General features: G+C 36.3%; 1 long non-coding RNA gene across 1 annotated transcript; it reads left to right on the forward strand.

The window, feature by feature from the left end:
• The first annotated feature begins 21,324 nt into the window (after positions 1-21,324).
• On the forward strand, positions 21,325-23,574 carry LOC131683340 (uncharacterized). The gene is made up of 3 exons (XR_009304508.1): positions 21,325-21,437; positions 21,519-21,723; positions 23,229-23,574. It is a non-coding gene; the product is annotated as an uncharacterized LOC131683340 (long non-coding RNA).
• The last annotated feature ends 20 nt before the right edge of the window (positions 23,575-23,594 follow it).

The raw sequence follows: 23,594 nt of genomic DNA on the forward strand, positions 1-23,594 counted from the left end.
TCTATGAAAGTACCATCTCTATTACTTGAAATACATGTGTTTTGACAGCTCGCAGTTTTGAGATCACTCGCACTTTAAAAGTGCGGAGTCCATGTTGGTGGGAAGTGCGCAATATATCAGGAAATTTGTCGTTGCTTTAACCATGTTTTCTTCAGTTCGAGCTGGATGTCACTTGGGATTTTTTAAATAGGTACTCTTGAAATATGTTACTGTTATATGCTAGCCAGCGTTGCCAACATTTTTTTCAAAAAAAACTGGAACCTTTCTTGAAAAAAAACTGGAAAAAACTGGATACTTGAAAAAAATCTACTTTGCCCTTATATTGTTTAAGTCAACGATGCAATGAACGTAATTTTAAGTAAACACGTATGCTCCATACCTTTTACTGAAAATTTGAGTCGGTTTTTTGATATTGTTGTCCAAGTTAAAAAAAAATATTAAAACATTCGAATTTGATTGAAATTGTAATATTTGATCGAATTTTATTGTTTTGAACGTTTCAATCTACACATCCACAAAATTCTGAATTTAAGACCATTTGTTAAACTCGACGATGCGCTTAAGCCTTTCTGTAGATACCACTATAGCAACTAGCTGAGAATTCAACAAATGTTCATCAAAATATTTGACACAATGTACTGCCACCTTTATGTTTGAGTAAAATTCATTTGAAATCGAATCAAAATGTACATTCCCGAACCGTTTTACTCACAAGTTGTATAAAAAGAGTTCAGGTTACGGTGGATTGAAATCTTATTTTGGGGCACTCGGCATTATCCCATGGCTGGCTTGAAAATTCTATGAATCAAGTTACAATTTGTGAGAAAAAAACTTAATAAATGAATATTTAAAAAAAACTGGATAAAACTGGCTCCAATTTAAAAAAACTGGAAAAATTTTCCGATTGTCTGTTTGACTGGATGTTGCAAAAAAAACTGGAAAATCCAGTTTAAACTGGAAGGTTGGCATCGCTGCAATAGGCGCGTTCTTAAATCCACCAGCAACTCATCGGTATTTTGATGACTTTTTGTTGCGGGAGAGTAAAGCGACGCGCTGTGACACCAGTGTGCAACATAAACAAAGCTTGATTATGTTGCGCGAGAGAGAGATCATCACATCAGACAGCTCAACAATCCATCGTACGGTGAGGGCCGATGATTTGGTCAACAAAAGGCATCGAGAGGAAAGAGACTTTTAACGTACACATACCAATACACCAGTTATTTGGCATGCGCTAGTATTGAATTGCTGGTGAATAAGTTTCACTTCTGTGATCAGCACTGCGTGTCAGTCGAATGAGCAGTTTAGAAACTGACTGGACTTGCGCCTGTCGTTATTTCCTATTTTCTGCTTGGGCAACTTATGCACATCTTATGTACATTTTAGTTAATAAACTGCTTATCATAAACACTAGTTGCGCACGCTGAAAATAGGAGAATAAACAAAGAACAAGTTCAACACAAATTCACTATATCGCTTTTCAATTGCAACTCTTCCTTGCTTTATGGACTATACTTGGGTCTACTAAAAAGGTCTATATGTACTCGTCTCGATACTTCAGGCATTAATTAGGGTGAAACCAAAATTGTTATCAGCATTTATAATTTAAGTTTGATTCGGTGGTAAGTAGTTTCTTCAAAATCCTGCTTTTAAAGATTCAACATTTGAATATCTCATCTTCAGTTCGGTGTTTTCCGCACAGCTGAACGGTCAGTTAATTTTTTCAATTGATAGCTCAACAACGTGGCTTCAATTTACTGATTTTCAGTAATATATTTTCCGAGTTTCAGCAAAACAAACGGCACTTGTACTGAGATCTTGGTCGGCTGAGTGCTCGGCTGCGTAAAACTTGGTAAAAAGTTGCGGAAAAACTGAGAGTCGGTAGAACAAAATTAATGATGTAGCTTCCAATCTGCTTATTTCATTGACGTTGGAAAATGTCTGTATATTTTTATGAACATATAAGGTAATAAGCAGATTTTCTCCTTGCTTCTATTATCACCCTATCTGTTAGATCAGAAAAGCACCTAAGCCTAAACAAACAGCATATTTACTGTTGGAAAATAATTCAAACAATAATACGTTCAATGTTGCTGCTGTATACCAATCACTTAAGGGACCATAGATGTTTTTCTACGTTTTCTGACCCGTCTTAAAAAAATCATCGAACACGAGAATGTAAAACATATTGAGGCCTCTTGCGTAGTCAAAAACACACTTTAGTGTTTAAATACAATATTTAGCGACATGCAAAAACTGTTTTACTGCCCCTCTTCGGTACCTTGAAGTTGTTTAGGCAAAACAGATTAAAAGCGCAATAGTTGCAATGCGAATTTTGAAAATACTTTCGAGAGTCCACAGAGTTCCAGAACAAAGAATAAGCCAGCGGTCACTGCTTGATGAATTTAGAATTCACAAATTTTGCATTAAATGCGGTGTTGTTTTTGTCGAATGGAATTTTTTAACTTTAATGGGAACGAATTGGAATTTGAGTTTGTGTAAAATTGTAAATTCATATTCTAGAACTTATATGGACCTTAATCCAGTCACCAGTATATATTAATATCAGTAAATCTACTAAAAATGCTTCCGAAAAAAGCTCTCTGAGTTTTAGTACTGGATTCATGAATTTATCAGTTATACGGATGCTCTGGGTCTCTCGGGAGATTCGGAAGTGAACATTTGAGTGAAAGTTTCAATTTTATTTTAGTTGTGATTTTCTACATGCCTTAAAAATTATTACAAAGGTTTTGAATCAGTTTTATCGATTGACCACATTATCTTTGTACAGTATTACTGAGGCCACACATGATCCACTTCGGCACCGATTCCTGTTGGCCAACCGCATCAAAGACAGTAATATTTACCAAACTCTAAATTTCTAACAAACAATTTGGTTTCACAAACATTTAAATATGGCTTAAAATAATTTCGAAATTATTCGTTACAAAAATGTTACACCTAACGAAGGCTAACATTTTTCTCGTTGTTTCACTTCATATAGTTTCGTAGTAAGTAGGGTAATGTGGTCGGTTGCCGTCACTGGTCGGTTGTCGACATTGATTCGTAGGTTCTGTACTACAACCAAAATATTTGTTGAACAAGTGAAAACCTGCTTAAAAGTTTTTTTTTGGTCATTTGCTTAGTGCTATAGAAAGAAGCAGATCGATCAAAAAAGTATGCCCATGGAATATTTACGAGGTGAATTAATTTTATATTGCGGTTTAAAAATTGAATGCCACCGAAACGTTCGCCACAATTGTTTTTATTCTGCTTTTAAAAAGGTTACTAAATCGGTTGTCGGTTCCCAAACATGGTCGGTTATGTGCACCCCATTTTTGTGGCAAGTGCTTAATTCTCTCTAATCTAATCAATATGGGTATTTTCGGAGCAGGCTTTACGAGTAAATAGCAGAGATCGATTTTGGACGCAATTCTGAAAACCAAGATGGCAACTTCCGGTGAACCGTTTTTGATAATTTACATGGGAAAAGCCCATGGGTCGTGTTTTCACCGCTGGGTAGTGCTGTATACACCAAATTGTCACGACCAGAGAGACAAGGGGCCATTCATAAACAACGTAGACCAAAATTTGATTGCATTGCTTGAAAATCTCCCATCACGGTATTACACTTAAATGAGAGCAATAGGAGCACGTCTTACCTGTGAGGCGATCGTAAGCAAAAAGGTTGCTGCGATCAATCAGCCCTTTGGCTCGTCTTTGCTAACGCTGGTGTGCGTATACGAGCAATGCAATAATGACTTAAAAAAATCGTGTTGCTCAAGGCATTTAGCTGAATACAATGCGGTCGTCCCGATCTACCATGCCAAACTTTGTAGCGGTAATATTTTATGCTGACGGCCATTTTGTTTTAGTCTTACGATTGATTATATGCAATTATGCGATGTCATTATGCTAGAACAAAAGGAAAACTATTTGTTTTGTGATTTGAATATAATGTGGTTGTCCCGAACCGTCATGCCTAATTTTCAATGCGGCAAGGTATTTTTTGCTGATGCGAGAGCTTTTTTTTATTCAATTGCGATGTGGCGTACTATAAGGGGCCATTCATTTACCACGTGGACAAAAAACCTTTTTTCTGACCCCCTCGTGGACAAGTGTGGACAATTCCTAAACCCCTACCCCTCCCTACGGTGTCCACAGCGTTGCCAACATTTTTTTCAAAAAAACTGGAACCTTTCTTGAAAAAAAACTGGAAAAAACTGGTTACTTGAAAAAAATCTACTTTGCCCTTATATCACAGACTATCAGACATAACACTCAAAAACAAAGCTTCGCCCGCTTTAACGGTCATTTTAAATATATTTGTAGTTGGGACTGTGGCCACATTTGAAATTATGGCGCCACTGACATATGATGAAGCATATGGGGGATAGACCACTAGTGAAAAATTGTTCCCAAACCTGAGGGGTAACCCACCAGTAAATAAGTGTTTGGGACTGTGAATAAAAGATGGAGCTAGTGTTCTGGAAAAATTGTCGGATCGATGTTTTTTGAAGGAATTCCCTCATAGTGTTATGTCTGTTAGTCTGTGCTTATATTGTTTAAGTCAACGATGCAATGAACGTAATTTTAAGTAAACACGTATGCTCCATACCTTTTACTGAAAATTTGAGTCGGTTTTTTGATATTGTTGTCCAAGTTAAAAAAAAATATTAAAACATTCGAATTTGATTGAAATTGTAACATTTGATCGAATTTTATTGTTTTGAACGTTTCAATCTACACATCCACAAAATTCTGAATTTAAGACCATTTGTTAAACTCGACGATGCGCTTAAGCCTTTCTGTAGATACCACTATAGCAACTAGCTGAGAATTCAACAAATGTTCATTAAAATATTTGACACAATGTACTGCCACCTTTATGTTTGAGTAAAATTCATTTGAAATCGAATCAAAATGTACATTCCCGAACCGTTTTACTCACAAGTTGTATAAAAAGAGTTCAGGTTACGGTGGATTGAAATCTTATTTTGGGGCACTCGGCATTATCCCATGGCTGGCTTGAAAATTCTATGAATCAAGTTACAATTTGTGAGAAAAAAAACCTAATAAATGAATATTTAAAAAAACTGGATAAAACTGGCTCCAATTTAAAAAAACTGGAAAAATTTTCCGATTGTCTGTTTGACTGGATGTTGCAAAAAAAACTGGAAAAATCCAGTTTAAACTGGAAGGTTGCCATCGCTGGGTGTCCATGTGGACTTTCAAAAAAAGGGTAGTTTCATAAAAATGGGATTTAGAAAATTTTCCCATGTGGAAGACTAATATGAAGCAAACCTTATGAAAATCGTTCAAATCTCAACGACTTATGATATTTCAAAGATTCATCACAAAATAACCTTTGAATTCTTGAATTGGTTCGTAATTTCAACCTCTAGCTATGAAATCCAAAATTAATGTGATTAGATCATGTTACAGATGATTGCATCAAGTGATTTAAATAAAAAATTCTAATTCTTTTTCGTGCGATTTCTTATGATTTTTTCGATGATAGTTGTCATAGATGTTTTCAATTTTCACACGTGATGCAGACGCACATACTATGCTGTTATAAGCAGAGGTGTGCGTCGCGCCGCCGGCGTGGCGCGCACCTCTAGTTATAAGCACTTGGACTATTTAAAAATCTTAAAAATATTTGAATATAACCGCTCACACCAATGACAATACAAATTTGTTTCATTTTTTTTTGTAAAAGACAAAAATATGACGACGTGGACATTACCCATACCCCACCCCCATCACAATGGACAAGCATGGACTTTCTCGTGACCTCTACCCTTTCCTAAATTGTCCACGTGGTATATGGATGGCCCCTAAGGTGATTTTTGCGAAATATAATATATGCATGCGGCTGTTGAGTTTTTTCTTTGCAGGCTACAAAGCAGCCATTTTCATGACAGGTGATCAAGCAGGAATTTTGCTAGTATGAAAAGGCACGTGGTTTACAAGCTTTCACAATTCACACCTTTCAGTTTACACGCTTTCACTCTTTCCTTATTTTGGTTATTACGTGGGGGATTCTAACTGGATTCTTTTTACAATAACCGGCAGGATCGCCAATGTAAGAATTTGATTTTGCCAATGCTCAATCTACTATTAAATTTATTCTACATAATTTTCACATCAATTTGAAAACACGCTTGTTTGGAATTATTTTTTATTTGTGATCATTTATCATTATTCCCGAAAATGTGGTGGGAGAGCGGAGTTACCCTTTAGACTCCTCTGGCTACGTGCCAGCGTGGAATTCAGTCGGATTTGTCCTAATCTTTAGTTGAAATATAGGTTGCCTGAAACTCACTCAATGGCAATGAATGCGATCCGTCAGTGCAATAGTAGTGCGTAATATTCGCACCAGTTTTTCACATAGGTACATATATTGTGCATCTAATGAAGAATAATGTTCAAAATGCCTTTGATGGTAGTTGAAATGAATAAATTTCCTTTTTTTAATGCAAAAGACATAGATGTTTTTTGAAAAAAAAATTCTAAGACCTTTGAAATGCAAATAACTTAAAGGAATTTTGGCAGTTTATTTTTTGCGTGAATTTCGAAATTACCACGGTTTTTTTCAAAAAATATTAAAAAAGTCCTTTTGAATGCAAAAGATTTTCGGAAAGCTGGAGTAGGTACCAGAAATTGATTTTTGACGCCATTTTTAAATCTAAGGTGGCGACTTTCAGTTTAGCGAAATTCGATATAACCCAATCAGTATGGGAAGTACAAATAGCTTTAATTAAACAGTTGAATTTACTAGAATTTTAGCAATGTGTTTAATTTGAATCAATTAAAACCCCCAACTCACATTACATACATCTCTTTCTTCTCTCATTTCCATTCTCACCGCACTCTTCAGGATGCACACATAAAAATATTTTACATTTCGCTGGTTTATGATTAGATCTTATATTCGAGGATGTTTTGGATGATCGCCCAGATTTTTATTCGGGAATTTCGGTTAACCGGAAGTCGCCATCTAGAATTTCAAAATGACGTCAAGCATCGACATTTGTCTCCTACTCGTCAAAAACCATTCCAAAAATATTCATATTGATTAAGTTGCAATGAATCTCGCTAAGCCGGAAATCACCATCTTGAATTTCAAAATGGCTTCAAAAATCAATTTTTCATGGACAACCTTGCGTTGAAGATGCAGATTTATTTATTTATTTATTCCTGGCACCTACTCGTTAAGACCATTCCAAAAATACCTATATTTATTGGGTTACAGCGAATTTCGCTAAACCGGAAGTCGCCATCTTGGATTTCAACATGGCATCAAACATAAATTTCGGGCACCTACTACCATTCCGAAAACATCCATATCGCATGGGTTATAGCGAATTTCGCTAAACCGGAAGTTGTCATTTTGGATTTCAAAATGCCGTCAAACATACATTTCTGGCACCTACTCGTCAAGACTATTCCGACAATACCCATATTGCATGGGTTGTAGAGAATTTCGCTAAACCGGAAGTCGCCATCATGGATTTCAAAATGACACCAAAAATCAATTTCTGGCACCTACTCGTCAAGACCATTCAGAAAATACCCATACTGTTGAGGTGCAGGACATAAGGAGTCCAGACCCGTCTCTTCCATCTTTCCGAAAATCTTCTAAGTCGGTTGCATTCAAAAGGACTAGGCATATTATTTGCAAAAAACGAGATAATTGCGAAATTCGCGCAAAAAAACTGCCAAAATTCTTCTAAGTTCTTTGGATTTAAAAGGACTTAGCATTTTTGCAGGAAAAAGTCTAAGTCTTTTGCATTCAAAAGGACTTATTTTTGCAAAAACCGTATTAATTGTGAAATCCGTGCAAAAAAAAAAATATTCTAAGTCTTGTGTTGAGAGTTTTTTTAGGCGGACTTTCGAATTAACGCGGTTTTTTCAAGAGGATTTTCGAATTAACGCGGCTTTTTACGCGGATTTTCCAATTAACGCGGTACGTATCCCCCGCGTAAAAAAAACCTGAGTGTAATACATTTTCATTATACATGACATGACTTTATACACTATATACAAGAAATCAATATTCGAGTTCTAAAATTTTGTAAAAGAAAAGACCAAATCGATAACTTGAACCAGTAATCAGCGGTTTGAGTTTGGTCGTCTTGATCAGCTGGTAGGAGAAACAGGATAATGTTCGCATAATGTATAGGAAGGATGCCCATATGATCTAAACACCAAAAATGGTTTGGTTAAAATCTCGATGTTTCATGCATTTTAAAGATATTTGTCATCCCAAATTCAAATTCGATTCCTTAGAATTTTTTAGTACCTTCTTCTATGGGAATTTCCTAAGAGAAGAGAAGACAATCGCGTAGCCAATTTGATCCAGTCCTAACCTCAATATTGAACCAGCTTCTGATTGGTTGTTTTGCCAGTCAAGAGCGTTCATACACGGTTAAATAAAACAACCTGCAGAATAAGTTCTTTTAACTTACTTTTGAGTTGTGCGTCGCTTTCGCACTTATTAGTGTTGTCAAAAACAAAAAGAGAGATTCGACTCAGTCGAGGCCTTTCGTGGAGGAAGGTACTTTTGAGTTGTTTGGGGTGAACTCAAAATTAGGTAAATTCAACTTAAATTTGAGTATAAAAAACCTATCAATGAGTTGTAATTTTTGCCGTGGTTAAATGGAAACTACCTTCAACACGGTTTACCTAATTTTAAGTTCCCCCACGATACCACGAGATCGAGTCAAAGGAACTCAATTTTAGGTAGTTTTTCGTTTCCGTGTAATATTTTCAAACGGGATGAAAAACAGTGCTGCTGAATTTATTTTCGCTACTTTTCATACACATGAACATTTCATGCAAATTGAATAAATACCCTGAATGACGATATAACTACATGTAATGTTAAGAGAGACACGAATAAACATAAAATTCAATTTTTAAATGCAGCTAGTATTGTGAATTCTTGACAGAAGGTCGATATTTGAGGTACAATTATTTTCAGCAATTGTGAAAAAAACATGCAAATGGAATCTGGCAACGATGGATGCTTGTTGTCTTTGGAATTACGACAGGGCCTGGTAGATAAAATTAAGAAGAACAAGAAGCCTGTTGTCGTCTCTTCTCTTAAGGCTAGTTTACAGTCCGGAAAACGTGTCACGGGATTTGGGTCCCTGTGTATTTTAAGGCTAGTTTACAGTCCGGAAAACGTGTCACGGGATTTGGGTCCCTGTGTATTTTAAATGGAGCTCGGGATTTCAAATCCCGTGACGGGAAATAAGTCTACACAAAAATGACAGTTTTCCTGAAGTGTAAACCCAACCGCGGGAAACATCACGGGATTTTAAAACTCTCCACACAGAAATTCGGCCGGGAACAATTCAACACAAATTGTTTCCGACGGGGAAAATAGTATTTTTATAAAGTTTACAATTCGCTGCAAGTTGGATACTGTTTGTATTTTTAAGAAGCAGCAGAGTTTTTGGTTTGACAGTTTGGAGAGATCTCAGCGGGAAATTTTCCCTGATCAAATCCCGACGCAAATCCCGTGCGAAATCCCGTGATCCATTTCCCGAACTGTAAACTAGCCTTTAAATGGAGCTCGGGATTTCAAATCCCGTGACGGGAAATAAGTCTACACAAAAATGACAGTTTTCCTGAAGTGTAAACCCAACCGCGGGAAACATCACGGGATTTTAAAACTCTCCACACAGAAATTCGGCCGGGAACAATTCAACACAAATTGTTTCCGACGGGGAAAATAGTATTTTTATAAAGTTTACAATTCGCTGCAAGTTGGATACTGTTTGTATTTTTAAGAAGCAGCAGAGTTTTTGGTTTGACAGTTTGGAGAGATCTCAGCGGGAAATTTTCCCTGATCAAATCCCGACGCAAATCCCGTGCGAAATCCCGTGATCCATTTCCCGAACTGTAAACTAGCCTTTAGGGAATTTCATGTGACCGGACGATTAACAGTTTATATTTCCAGCCCGGGGACAACTTGACAGATAGTGCTTGTTTCGTATATGTACCACTAATTTGATGGTGGCGCTAGTATGCCTTCTCCGTACGAGTACCACGAAAAACGAAACGAAATAGTTTCAAGAGAAAAGCGTGTTTCGTTACGTGTGTTATGAACGCCGTCAATGCAGCAAGAACAAAATTTAGAAAAAGCGTATTCCAAAATAAAGAAAACAAGTATTAGAGATTAAATTTATCCCTAACTGGAAACTGTCAGCAAGGTACATAAATCTTATTATAAATTTAACTGGAAGTCGTTGTTTTTTTGTTTTATTGTTGTGTGAAGTGTGTAATCGGTAAATCATTTGTGCTTTTCGCCCGAGAAATATGAATGAAAATCATTTTGGCCAATGAAAGTAAATCACCAAGCCTAACAATTCGTGAACATATGACATCTTGTTTCAAATTAATTAAGAACGTCAAGAATTCTAGAATTTTATTTGGGAATATAAACGAAATATGTAGGATTTTCTACACAGTTAGCAAAATTGGTTTTGGATAGAATTTGTGCGCTTTTACCAGAATTCTGGCAGCAAACCGGTAGTGCCCGGTTTTAGAATGCTGCCAGGAATAGGGGCCATGCATAAATAACGTAGCATTTGGGGGGGGGGGGGGGTAGTGAGGGTATACCAAATTTGTGACAAAGTGTGACGAGGGGGAGGGTAGGGCCAGAAGTTGTGCGACGTAGCATTAAGTTTAAAACCCATTGTTTAGAGAAAACAATTTAATGATCCTCCATTATTCCCAAGAGAAATAAATTTAAATTCAAACAAGTTACTTTTGATGCGGTTTTACGATTCGCGGAATTACAAGTTCACAAAAATACGAAAAGATTTGGTATGCGGATTTAACTTGCTAAATTAGTTAGTTAATGTTGCTATTAGACTTAGTTTGGAAGCTGAATTAAATTTTCACTTCAGATTCAACCAAACAAAATTTAGTAATTTAGATGAACGTATGCTTCTTAGAATCATTGGCAGCTGCAGGATAGTGAACTGAGAGAACTTCTCTTTATGCTCCCCTTGACATATAAAATTCCAAAAAAAAACAATCAACACTATATTTGTGATGAAATGGGCTTATTTTGCACGAAATTTGCTGTTATAATGAAAATGTTGATAACATTTTGAAAGGACATGTATTTAAAATAATTGAAAAACATGTAATTTTTTTTTCATCACCCGGGCGCTTTGCATGGGACGAGGGGGAGGGGGTAGGTAAATGCTACGTTATTTACGAGAGGAAGGTTAAAATTTTGTGACCAAATGCTACGAGGGCGGAGGGAGGGGTCAAAAGTCGCCGAAAAAAGCTACGTCATTTGTGTACGGCCCCATATACAATTATGTTCGACTCTTGCCAGAGTTTTATTCGACTTTTGCAATAATTCTGTTCAAAAGATTTTGCGATAATTTTGGTACGAATTCCTTCAGAATTCATTTCGCATACTGCTCAGCTCTAGCCCAACAGAAAACTAATTTAACGGCGTCCACCGGAGGATTGCATGTTGGTTCGATCTCGAAGATTTTCGGAAATTTCAATATAAGTGGAAGTGGCTCGATTTTATTTATTTATTGTCGTCAAACAAGAGTAGACTGTTTTGTTACAACGATAAAATATAGTATACACTTAAAACATAAAATTCTAATAACTAAACTAAACACTATCTGGTTTACATAGCACTACTTTAGGATGTTCTTTATAAGCGAATAGAATTGAAATATTTTTTTAATTTGCTTTTTGTCATTGTTAAGTCAATAGCTTCGCAGTGCTTGTTGTAAGTTGCCATCATCTGATTTAATGGTCCAAACTTGGCATAATTTGTACGATAATTGTTTGTTATAAATGTATTTCGGATTCGTAACTGCCGGGAAGGTATATAAAAATTAAGTTTAGATAGAAGTTCGACTGAATCAATACGACACGAAATTATATCGTTTAGAAATGAAACCATTGCATATTCTCGGCGCTCTTTTAGACTATCAGCACCGGTGCGTAAGCAAATGCGTGTGTATTTTGATTACGCTAAACGATAATATTTTATTTAGACACCCGTTTTCGCACCGGTCGTTGGTAAATAGGTTGCCAAAATAATAATCTGTTTTTACACCGGTAGTTGTTATTATAGTTACGTTACATTTTTTTGCAATCATGCAATAAAATAATCGTTTTTTTAATGATATGGACATTATTCAGTGAAAAAAATATTGCTAGAAAGAAAATACATTTATTTATTGAATTCAATAAAACCATTTCAGTAATAAACATCGTTCTCTTTTCTAAAAATATTTTATTGTAATGATTGTAAAAGTATTCAAACTGGAAATGTTTATTGAGATTAGAAGTTAATTATTGTTTCAATGAAAAAAAAAATGCTCATACCATTAATTTTGCCGTTTGAAGCAATAAACATTGTATTATTTAATTGAATAAGACATTTTTTGTTCAAATATGCTAATATGTAATAAAAATTCTAAGAAATGTTATGGGTTCGGAACGGACAACGAATTCTAATATCTAATGTTTACCCAGAAGTCATTGTCTGAAGCACATACTACGGCCGCTCTGAATCAGGAGTGTAATGAAAAGGATCTCATGCTAGATATTACAAACTTGCGGAGAAGGAACCTTTACGACCATTCAACGATTGTTTTGCGGAAACAGTTTATACGAACGATCAGTTTCGAATACGCTTTCGTTTTTATGTATTTCGAAGCCTTTGAAGAGGAGCTAATACTATATTGAAAAGCCAGAGAAAGTTGGGTTTTACCAAATTATACGGAAGCCATCTGACGTACGACCTTCAGACGCTGCAGTCAAATATATTCGGATGGGAGAAAAATTGCGCGTTAATGTATGTGAGAATACTGCCATACCCCAAGTAATAGACGTTTACACTGATATTTACATAAATTTTGTAGCCCACATGTCCATCAGCTGTGGTCATATTGTAGACAGCATAGCCGGGTAAACATATCTGGGTTTTAAGTATATTCAAAGGCAATATTGAATCGCAGAATAGTGGGCTTATTCATGAATACTTGGTAGACTGGACTGTAACCATTCGAAATGAAAACATTACTGTACAACATGGGCAGAACAGTATACAGTAAAACAAAAATAATTAAGCGATAGTATTTTATGTGTGGCTTCAATAATAATATTAACTTGCGTAAAATGCGTTGTTTTCCTAGGTTGATACACGGAGCACGTTGTTATAGTAATCATATCTCATCTAACTAACCTAGAACTAGAATCAGGAATCAGTAGCGACTGGTTCAAATAGCACGTTCCCCATGTTGATCGGAGATTTGTGCTTAAAAGACAATTATCAAAATTCACGTTGAGAGGAAGTTCCAAACCAATATTCACCAAACACATCTAGTGCTCGTGAACAAAAGGAGTATCGTCAACTCTTTCGTGACTGCTGTGAATTGCGCTGAACCAACAATAGTTTCTCCGGAATTTCCCCTCAATGTGGATTTTGAGCCAACGGTCATATGAAATATATTTGTAGTTGGGACTGTGGCCACATTTGAAATTATGGCGCCACTGACATATGAACAAGCATATGGGGGATAGACCACTAGTGAAAAATTGTTCCCAAACCTGAGGGGTAACCCACCAGTAAATGAGTGTTTGGGACTGTGAATAAAAGGTGGAGCTAGTGTTCTGGGAAAATTGTCGGATCGATGTTTTTTGAGGGAATTCCCTCATAGTGCTATGTCTTAGTCTGTGATATAACTATCATTTTTAAGAAAACAACAATTAGTGTCTGTGGTATTATAGAGTCCCGTACAGAGGAATGCGCAACGCTGCCTAAAATGATGCCATCTTCTTTGTTTCTGGCACCCACAATTTTTGCTGTAACTTTGAGTGACTTCAACCGAGTTACACAATAAATTAATATGGAGTGAATTGAAAACCCACTGTTTCGTGGCTTATAGCACTTTATTCTTGATACTATTCCATGTAATTTATTTTACATTGTTACAAAAAAAGCATAATAAACTGAATACAGTGTCTTGTTTCGACGATTGAAATATTTCGCCATGATATTAACTAACTAATACATTTCTTGCATGTTCTCCGAAAGATGAATATTTGTTTACTTTGCACGATAGGTAGCCATCTGATTGTTCGATAGGTAGATTTGGGTTCACTCTGTGCGAGCCTTTATAACATAAACAAGGCCTTTGGCAACAAGTAGCCGTTAGCCGGCGCTACTATCGGCCAATAGGCTTCCAGTAATCGATATATGAACTTTGCGTGCACCTATGGGTAAAGTAAAGTTCAATCGGAAATTCTGGTTGGTTCTAATTCGTATTCGTAATTCGTATTCCGGCTGATTTCCCGAAAAAGCTTAACTGTGTAGTATTCCGGCGCCAATAACACAACTAATTCTAATTACAATCGGTTGTATCGCTGGAGCTGAAATACTAACTACAAATACATCTACTTCAAGAAATAAACATTAAGTGCGTACCCTAGAGCAAATTGGTACACACGAATTTGTGGCAAGTTAATACAGATATATATTAACTGAATTCAACATTTTGTCGTCGATGCGGTAATTCCAAAGATGGAATCAAATAATGAGTTATTGCTCAAAAATTATAAATTTGATTCCAATTTATCAGCATGGCAAATGACATAACACGGAATCTTGCTTTCAAACAACGGTCCTGCGGGGTAGTGCAAAATTCTTAGCGTCAGCGATAAGAATTTTTCCATAATTCGAAGTAGCGTACTGTGTCTTCAACTTTTAACTCAAACAATTTGAAATTCTATTAGATCTTCGCCTGTCAAATGCATTGGCATCGATGCGATGAGCTGAAGCGACAATAATGTAATGTAATGTAATGTTCAGATGTGCTCTTTTGAATATCATCGATGTATTTCTCAAATCGTCTTCGAATTGTTATATTTGTTTGTCTGTGCTTAGAACGAGCCAAAGCATCATCAGGTGTTTGCCATGGCCTGACACGGGTCTTAATCATAGGTAGGTTAAACAGTGGAACGTTCGAAAATTTTTGAACGTGACGTTCGCTGCTTACCAAATTGGTCATCAAATCCACATTCTTGTATCCACAGTTTGCATAAAATTGTCGGAGTAAGTCAAAAACTATTGCAATGAATTAACAAAAGTGACTATCCTAGAATTATAGGACATTTCCACATTGTTCGACGCGGAATACTTCTAGTAAATTTATAATAAACGTCTTGAAACAAGCAATTTCATGGTCCAACAATAAATTATAAAGTTAATTAACATTTCGTGTTACTGTTTCTAAGAACAATATTAGAAATGTTAAAATGTAAAATATTAAAAAATATCATTTTTATAAGTTAAGTACAACCACCCAACCCCGTCTACTCCCGCCCTCCCCTTATTTACAGACTAAGTGAATTGAATTCCAAGTGCATTCACGTTCATGCATTTCACTATACTGCCTATGATCGCAAGTTATGAAGATAGGAAATCCCATAGAAAACGATCTTGGGTAGTATACAGTCGTGATTCGCTGGTTGGGCCACAGCCTGGCCCAACTAACGAATTTGATTCGCTAGTTGGACCGACTGACAAATGTCAAAAACTCACCAAAGGAGATGTTGGCAGTGTAAATGCATCTGTTCTTATCTCTAAATATTGTCAGATTGATTGTCAAAGTAAATTTGGCACGAGATTTTGACGTTCAAATGCTTTTTAGGTGGACAATGGTCCAACTAGCGGAGGTCCAACTAAAAAGCGGTCCAGTTAAAAAGTGTCCAACCAGCGAATCACGACTGTATACCACAACACAATATTATCCCTCGAAAATATGATGATCCACTGGATGAAATGAGATGGTGATGATGTAACAGGTGTGATCTGTGTCCTGCCATGCGTACCTATCAGCAATTAAATCCAGCGTTTTTGAACTAAGCGCTGCAGATTGTGTGATAAACCATTGTCGTCGTGACCTTCTTTTTACTACTGGTCCTGAATTAAAAACTTTGCGCGAGAAAAATACACGCATTTTCTTTCTTCTCGAATCATAGTTTCCACAGTCCCCACAATCATCACCATTTGCTCGCAGCGATTTTCGATTTTCGTTGGAAACTATCATTAGCTTTCGTATTGACCTCCACATATAAAATTTTTCGGGCTTTTGCAAGCTTCAAAGCCAATGAAATTCCGCTTCTTGCTTGCATCCTATCAATCGGATCCTGGGTCACATCATGCCCAGCTTGACATAATGCTACATCTTCCAGTTCAATCCAAGCTGCTTAGATGCACTCATTTTTACTTCCACGCAGAAAACATACAGCATAATCAAAACTGTGGGTAATTGAATACAAACAAATACTGTTCAATGTATCAAACGACAAAATAATTGGTGTGAATCGAGGTTTGAAAGTATATTTTCATTAAAGTTACAATAAACTTTTAATTTCAATAATTGTTTTAATTTCTGTAAACTTTAATAAAATGTTAATGAATTCAATCAAATAATTTATTGACTTACAACCGATAGTTTTATTTATTGAGCTCAATCCATAATTTTATTTAAAATAAAAATCTCACGAGTCGAATCAAAATTCACGCAGGACGCTTCTGCATAACATTTTATCGCGAGATCCTATTTTTTACATTTTCCTTTGTTTTGCCTCCTTTCTGCGAATAGCAACGTTGGCGTCGGTTGGAAGAAGTTACCAAATATAGACACTCGCTGTAAACCGAAACGATAAGTTTCCATTTCCCAACCTGTTTACCAACCGCCGGTGCGGTGTCGTGTTATGATGACGGTTAGTAAATTGCTTATACCCACGCCCGGTGTTAAAATGATGAGCATACAGCGAGCTTTATAAGATGGGAGAGGAAATCGTGTCCAACCTATTTTGCGAAGTGCAAACTATAAAAATTGCCTTTGTACTGATTCTATTCTTTCTTCATGTGTGATTGAGAAAGGTGACCAAACTATGCTACAATATTCCAGTATTGACCTTACATACGAGATGTATAATGTTTTAATTGTATATGGATCATTAAAATTGTAACTAAAACGCTTTATAAATCCAAGCATGTTATTTGCTCTATTGATGATTGTGTTGTAATGGTCAATGAATGTTAATTTTGAATCTAGAATGACTCCCAAATCTTTAACTCTTTCGCACTTTTGTACCACTTGATTTCCTAGAGTGATTGAAATGTCAGGTGTATTTCGTTTCCTACTAAAAGTTATTGCATTACATTTTTTTACGTTTAGTTGCAGAAGGCTTTTGTTACACCAGAGGTAAAACATATGTATTTCTTCCTGTAATATCTTTATGTCTTGTTCGTTCCTAATTTCTAAAAGGAGCTTCATGTCGTCGGCATAGATAAGAACTTTTATGTTTTTGAGAATGTATGATATGTCGTTTACGAATAAAATGAACAAAAGAGGGCCTAGATGGGAGCCTTGAGGAACTCCTGATGTGACTTGAATGGGATTCGATTTCTTCCCTTTAAATCTAACTATTTGTTGACGGTTAGTTAAATATGATTCGAGCCATTTGAGAAGACCTGATTCAATTCCTAATTTTTTCAGTTTGAATAATAGCAAGGGTATGTCGATACGATCAAATGCCTTGCTAAAGTCCGTGTAAAGAGCTTCAGTGTAGTTTCCATTCTCTATTGCAATCAATGAGTAGTTAACGAATTCTAGTAAATTTGTATTAGTTGAACGTCCTTTGAAGAACCCATGCTGCATGTTAGTAATTCTGTTTTTGATTTGATTGAATAGTTTTTCGTTAACGATTGCTTCAAAGAGTTTAGGCATACATGACATAATGGCAATTCCACCATAGTTACATATGTCAGATTTTTTGCCACTTTTAAAAATGGGTACCAGGTACGAGCTTTTCCATAAATTGGGGAAAATGCCAGATTCAAGCGACATGTTAAAAAGCCAAAACAGAGGAGCTGTGAGTTCCAACGCTAAGTTCTTCATAAATACGTGTGGGATCCCGTCAGGTCCAGAACCTTTGGAGGCATCTAGTTTGTTTAGAGCCTCCATAATATCTTGCACACTGACATGATTGACGCCAATGTCTGTGGTGAATTCTGGGAACAAACCGAAATATTCGCGATCACGATCTTCTTCAGAAAATGTGGTATAGATGTCTTGAAAGAAGGTTGCGAAAAGATTGCAGATTTGTTCCGCGTTGACACCGACATTTTCTATAAGTTTCATTTTTGAAGGGAAGTTTTCCGATTTTAAATTATTTTTAACATGATTAAAGAAATTTTTTGGGCAAGATTTTATTTGAAGTTCGGTTTTTGAGTTATACTCTTCAAATGCTATTTTAATGGATAGGTTTAGTTGATCGCAAATGTCCAAATAGTTAAATAAGTTCCTTTCATTTCTGTTTTTTTTATACTTTTTGTGGGCCTTTTGTTTACGATTTTTTAAATTTTTAATTTGCTCGTTATACCAAACTGGATATTTTGTGTTGCCTTGTCGCCTAATTTTTTTCAGTGGTACTTGTTCAGCTATTATATCAAACAATTTTGTGTAAAAGACGTCTACTGAATTTTCGATACTTGTTTCATTTCTAAACAACGTTTGCCAATCTATACTGCTTAGTCTTTGTTTTATGTTGTCAAAATTTGCCAATTGAAATTGAAAGGCCTCTTCGTACTCGCAGTCATCGGGTCTTTTGTTATCATGTACAAATACAGAAAACTCTATTGCTGTATGAAACGCTTCATTTTTCCATAGTGGAGTTAATGATTCGGTGACACAGAAGTCTTCAAGAATGTTTGTGAATAATAAATCTAAATAACAGTTTTGCTGATTTCTAACATGATTAATTTGGTTAAGTCCTAAACTTGCAGTTTTGTCAAATATGGCCTGCAGAGTTTCGTTATCCCCAACGACTGGAAGTAGAATGCTTTCATTTTCAGTGTCTGGAAAGAAGTCAATGCTTCGTTGATTGAAGTCACCATAAATATGAACTTTTACCTCTGGGGGGAGCTTGGTTATAATGTCTTCGGCAATAAGAAAAAACTTTTCAAATATATCTTTGCGGGCATTATTTGGGGGGAAGTACACAGAGGCAAATATATGTGTTTCACCTGCCAGATGGGTTTTAACCCACACATGTTCAAATTCTTTAAATTTCCTTGTAGTAATGATTTCTGCATTAAATTTTGATGTAATTGCTATTAAAACTCCCCCTCCTGACTTCTTTTCAGACATATGAATGTCTCGGTCAGCTCTAAACACATTGTAGCTGTTCCCGAAAACTTCTTCACTTCTAACACTTTCGTCCCAACTAGTTTCTGTAGCCAAAATAATTGTATAGGAGCTACTTAAAATATTCTTGAGAATTTCATTCATTTTCGATGCACTTTTCATTCTATTAAAATTTTGACAGTAAATTAAAATTTCTACTGACGACTCTACTTGAGGAATCGAGATTACCTCTTTTTGTTGTCGTTCAATTGGCGTCGAATCTTGGCAAACTGCGATGTCCTCGTCATTTCCTTCTTCTAGGGAATGCGTCAATGTCGTCGAAAACACGAATGTTGAGAATGGCACGCCTTACACAAAACTGTTGACAAGCGCTCCGATGTTGGGTGCATTTGCATCGTCGACCGTGGTAAATCATCCACTGGATAGGGATTCAATGTCGGTCCTCTTTGAAACTGAATTGTTGGCCTATAGTTCGTGGGGGTCCTGAGAAATGATCTTTTGCAGCCGCAAGAAGCACTCTATCCGGTGGCAGGAAACTATTGTTGTAGTGACTACTCGTATGGTTTTTGTTATAGTGGGTGTTGCCGGCCCTAAATGTGATTCTGCGATTGGTATTACTCGTATGGATTTTGAAAGCCATCTTCTTGTATTTCTGAAAATCGATTTATTTTTCTTGGATTTTTAGATCCAAAATGGAATCTATGTTTCTGTTAAGGTATGGACAGTTTTTAATTTGAACAGCAAAATAAATTTGGCGATAGAAATGCTTAAATTGTTCATTTTTTACAGCTAAAGAAAATAATAGATAAGATGCGCCTTTTTTAAATTTTGTTCCATTCGAGCCGCCATGACATCACCAAATCACCACAAAATTTGCTTATGAGTTCAATATATGGGAGCTGTCAAGTTGTCCCCGGGCTGATATTTCCGGAACCATACCATCACCGAGAAACTGATAACAGCAAAAATAACCCGAGAATAGTGAAAAACTGTATTGGAGCGCAATGAAAACTTGAACGCCCTATTTATCATACAACTGCGCTCATCAATTAGCAACCATCCTACCAGATGCGAGCCCAAGAGCACACTGACGCCAAAACTTCGTTGACGGTGGTACACGCATTCTTGAAAGAAGCTTATACAACAGGTAAAAGAAGCGAAAGAGATAGCATGTCTGGGTGCCGACCACATGTTGTGAGAATGGGAATTTATTTCAGCCAACTGCATGCCCCCACCATCATTGAACGAATGAGAAGCGCGATTGACAGATATGTATGCGTAGAGGGCAGTGCTACCAAAAGTACAGATGTTTCTATAAAGCTGCAGATTATTTGAATTGTATAGGTACAGATTAAAATGATGTCTAAGGAAACTACAGCATAGTACATATTTTTGGAGATAAAATGGTTTTTCTTTGGTGTGTAATACAAATATATTTTGTAATATGACTACTCCAAACATATGATTTGCTGGCGAATGAACTTATTATTGAAACCTTAACAATAGAACAAATGATTTTTGCACTAAGCACTCAGTGTTTTTTTTATTTATTATTGACGGAAAAATAAAGCGAGGTTGAAAAGGTTGATGTATAAAACACCCAAATTAACCAAATATTATTCAACTAGCAAAACGTTTGCATTAACTTATTGCTGTAAATTTCGGTACAAATTTTCTGAAAAAGTAGTGCGATTTTTTTATTCCCGTTAAATAATATAAAATGTGGCATCACTGGTACCAGCTTATTTTAGTTTCTCTTTGCCGCTCAGCACCGAGAGGGGAATGGGTGTCGCAGCTCTCCAACGTGCAATGTTGCATCCAAAGTTTTGTATCACAACATATCAAAACTTTCTTTTGCTCACCGAAAAAAATCGCGGCGGCCATGTTTAACTCAACAATTTGGTCATCGATGACCAATTGTTGAGCAATGTTGAATTTCGAAACACGCCTAATGCTGGTATCTATGTTGTAAAACAGTAACAGCAACGACACGACTCGACACTGGAGTTCCAAAACTGCATCGCAAATCTGACTACCCCTCAGTGACTCAGGTAACTGGTACTGTCAAATATGACTTTTGGTTAAAAAATGCATGAAATTAGCAACACTGAACGGTCTTGTTATTTTTCCAAATAACCTGGTGTATCCCTTGGTTACGCAGGGGAAAACGAATACACAACAATACAAATCTTGCGTTTGAAATAATTAATAAGGGTAGGAAAAAATAACTTGGTTTGGATCGAAAAAATCTCGGAAATTCTGTGACTAGTGCGTTAATGTTTTTACTATTTTCAGCGATCAAGATACAACTTATGGATAGTCTAGAAGAATACACCACCGCCGCCCATACCGTCAACCGGTCCGCTTCCAAAATCGTAAATTAATACGGTTGAAGCGATCGCAAAAATTTGTACTCGATTTCTAGCTATTCAAATCCTGGTTACCAAATACTCCAACTCTGCTTGCGATGATACCACTCGGATTGACAAACCCGGAAGAAGTAGGATTTCGCTCTAATTTATTCGAAAAAAGATACAGCTGGAACAACTCAGATTATATATACGATGCAGTTAGAGTGCAGCTATCAGGTTCTTCAATTATTCCACAAGCCCCTTACTTCGACACAGATCTTTCATTAGGGCCTAAGTCGCAATGTACTCAAATGGAGAAAAATCAGTTTCAACATTCAGGGATGCTTTTCTAAATGTAGTGTTTATTGCAGGTATAAATTACTTTATGACCATGTTTTTCCGGAAGCATATTTGGTTAAACCTTACGACAATATAACAAAGAATTTAATTCCTATGTGCTTTTACTGGGTAGAAACTAAAAAAATGCTTACGCCCAATTTGCATCCCAGTCGTGATTTCGCCCTTCAGCAACCACCATTTGCGGAAGGGCTAAACTGTGTACATAATTTTCGGAAGGGCGCGGTAAATGGGCTAAACTGACTCTGTCTTGCTGGTTAGGGCTGGGTAAATGGGCGAGCTTGACAGTATACTTTTTAATAGGGCTCAGCAAATGGGCGCATAGAAACCCAATGTAAATGAAAGGGCGCGTGCATCTTTTCTTCGAATTACATGAAAATATCGAAATATTCGAATGTTTATGTGCAACAACTATCGAGTAGACATCATCATAGTAGATATTGCTTATCATTTCGCCGTTTAAAGAATAATTCTGTGAATAATAACCGTACGCCCGGTTCTGTCAAAAAAATGTAAGTTTAGCCTTTATATTCCATATGAGAAGAAGGGCCTAAGTCGAAATCTCGAAGAAAATGCACGTTTCGCCGTTTTGTTTTCCTCAATTATAAATCGAACTAAAAACCATTTTAACTAATTTTCACCTCAATCTTGTAGTATTTTTGTCGCATAATGTCATAATAGCGAAAACGCAGTTTGTTTACATTTGCGATTTAAGCCCTAATGAAAGATCTATGTCGACTTACTGTATGCTCATTAAAATAAAAATTTTCCCAGTTACATATTCGTTCTGCTTGTGAATGTAGATAACAATCAATCATTTTTATTTGGTTCATATCTTCATCAGTACCTGAAACGTCAATATATTCCGCATTTATTTAGTCACAATGACTTCAGCGTAAACTATTGCAATAATTAGATATTTTTTGTAGAATATGTACCGATCGGTATCTGCTATGAAAATTTGATAGTTTCTCGTAATTCATTAATTAGCGGAATTGCAATAAATGTTTATCTATGCAGAATTTTCATAGCAGATACCGATCGGTACATATTCTACAAAAATATCTAATTATTGCAATAGTTTACGCTGAAGTCATTGTGACTAAATAAATGCGGAATATATTGACGTTTCAGGTACTGATGAAGATATGAACCAAATAAAAATGATTGATTGTTATCTACATTCACAAGCCGAACGAATATGTAACTGGGAAAATTTTTATTTTAATGAGCATACAGTAAGTAAGGGGCTTGTGGAATAATTGAAGAACCTTTGGACTGATAAATTCCCTTAAAGCTTCTCCAACGGAAGCAACATGCCATCAGAAATCTGTGACAATGGCTCTAAAACACTCCGTGAGTTTAATGACTAACTCGGGCAGTGTCATATAAATGATCCAGTTTCAGGAAGAGTCGATGTACTGAAAGTAAAACAAAAATCCACTAAATGCAATGGCCGTTGGCAGCCAGTGCGACGTAAATTTCATTGAGGTTCAGTAAGAGCTGTTTTAAATTCTAATACATTACACTTTATGCTTTGTTTTGGACTCAACACGGTTTACCACTCCCGAAAACCAGGAATCAGTTTATCCATAAGCTGTTCAACGCTACCGGATCTTCGTTGAACTCTCCTTTCTATCTGGTCAAACGATAACAAAAGTTG

Source organism: Topomyia yanbarensis, chromosome 2, assembly GCF_030247195.1.
Source record: "Topomyia yanbarensis strain Yona2022 chromosome 2, ASM3024719v1, whole genome shotgun sequence".
NCBI classification, from domain to species: Eukaryota; Metazoa; Arthropoda; class Insecta; order Diptera; family Culicidae; genus Topomyia; species Topomyia yanbarensis.